We start from the raw sequence: 2,500 nt of genomic DNA, 5'->3' as shown, positions 1-2,500 counted from the left end.
CCTAATGAATTACTGAGTTACAAAGTGTTATTTATATCTTTTTCTTAAGTTATGCAGGATTGTTATACAAGGAATGGGATGAGTAGCCAAATTTCCAGATGCATTATTTTTAAAACTAAAAAAAAAAAAAAAAAAATTTTCATAGTTATTTAGCATGGATTTGAACTGATTTCATGTTTTCACCATCTTTTCTCTTCAGGTTTCCTTTGCTTATAGTTCTGAGCTCTTAATTGCATAATGCAAGAGAATTTAAAGCGCATCAGTGTTTTACTGCTCAGTTTCAGTGATGTGATTTGATATAACGAGAACATGTTATCTAAATATATGGTCCATATGCATACATGAAGCCTTAAACAAATGTGCAGTATAACCTGCATAAAGCATGTTGGACTTTCTGATTAGTGTTACTTTCTTTATTTTATAGTGCATTGATATGGAGAGTAAAACCTATGCAAATGTTATTATTCCAAGAATGCATTTAATCAAGCAGTTTATGTACATAAGAGGGATCACTGCAATTGTTTGATAATTAAGTTGATAATTCATTTATCTTGGAATTTCCTTTTGTAAAATAGTTTGGAAAAATCTCAGGCCTCAGTATAAATATATCTCAGGTTTCATTACCCTTAGCTGCTGTGACAGAGTAAAAGCTCTGTTCGTCTACTCGTTGTTATACAGACTCATGACGAGTGATCTCTGCTTAGTCTTCTGTGGTAAGAATGACTCAGCACTCTGAACTTCTTCTCCTAACTCAAATCACTGGTAAAGCAAACGTCTTCTAAAGACCTAAGCCTGCACTACCATATCTATAACATCAGATGACTTCACAGACACCTAACCAGATGTATCCCCCATTACTGCAATAGGCTGCCCATACCTATCTAGCATAGTGCATCTCTAGCAACCTTTTAAACTAGACTGGATGGGTGATTGCAAATTTTCACTCTGAACTTCTTCACCTAACTTGAATCACTGGTAAAGCAAACATATTCTAAAGACCTAAGCCTGCACTGCCATATCAATAACACCAGATGACTTCACAGACACCTAACCAGATGTATCCCCATTACTACAATAGGCTGCCCTTACCTATCTAGCACAGTATTTCTCTAGCAACCTTTTAAACTAGTCTGGATGACTGGATAGGTGAATGAAAATTTTCACTGTGTAGAAACTCTGATTAATGGAGAAGATTGCTAGTCTCCCACAGCACTGGATGGTATGGCTAAGCTTTTTTATGGTCTCCTATGGCCATAAGCTTAGTAATCTCCTATGAAGCAAAAATGAAATGTTAATACATTATTGTTAAATTTGTACATGTATTTTTCTGACTTTGTTGTATATATATACATATGTATATATATATATATATATATATATATATATATATATATATATATATATATATATATATATACATATGTATATATATATATATATATATATATATATATATATATATATATATATATATACATACATGTAGAGTGCATATATATGTATATATAAGCTGTAGATGAGGGTAAGGTGGTTCACAGAGCCTGTCTTGACCTCGCCAAGGCTTTTGACACCATCCCCCATTCTGGAATTATAGCTAAACTCACCAAACTAGGTACAAGTCCCTATGTCACAAGATGGGTTGCCAACTGGCTCACTGACAGAACCCACACTGTAAAAGTTGCAGACTCCAAATCTTACCTCAAAGCAATGGCAAGTGGAGTACCACAGGGTTCCGTCCTGGGACCTCTCCTGTTTGGTATCTACTTCTCTGAAGTACAGGCTAACACAGAAGGCCTATGGCTAACTAAGTTCGCAGATGACTGCAAACTAGGAGCCATAGTCAAGTCCCCAAATGATGTGGACATCCTACAGAAGGGCCTCGCTGAGACAGATGCCTGGTGTCAGGTCAGAGCCATGGCCTCAGGCTCAATGCCAAAAAGTGCAGTGTCATCCCCTTTGGTAATTCTCTGTACCCATGAGCTACCACATAAGCAGCAATCTACTTAACACCAAATGTGTGATGAGACCTTGAGACCCAGGTAGACAGTAGTCTCTCCTTTGATAGTCACATCGCCACAGTAGTCAGGAAGTCCTTCTACGTGGCACACCTCATCATAAAAGGGTTCTCATCCAGGAAAAAAGAGGTAATTGTTCCCCTCTGCATGACACTCATTAGACCCATTATAGAGTACATTGCCCCATTGGAATGTACCTCACAAGACATCTGCAGCAGCTGGAAAGGCCACAGAAGTACCTCACAAAGAGGATTACTGGCCTCAAACAAATGCCCTACACTGACTGCCTCAAAAAACTCCAGCTTTACTCTGTAGCATATCACCTACTCGAGGTGATCTCTGCCTGACCTGTAAAGCTATGCCAAACCCAGAGCTGTTGGACATGCTACACCTAAAGAAATCCTAATCCCTCCGAGCTACACGCTCTAGGGACCTAAACTTTGTCACCACAATCAACAGGACATGCTGGAGGGATAGATTCCTGT

The sequence above is a fragment of the Protopterus annectens genome, chromosome 6.part0 (genome assembly GCF_019279795.1).
Source record: "Protopterus annectens isolate FY-2018-M chromosome 6.part0, PAN1.0, whole genome shotgun sequence".
Lineage (NCBI taxonomy): Eukaryota > Metazoa > Chordata > Ceratodontiformes > Protopteridae > Protopterus > Protopterus annectens.
The sequence above is the reverse complement of the archived record's forward strand: the minus strand, read 5'-3'. Positions refer to the sequence as shown.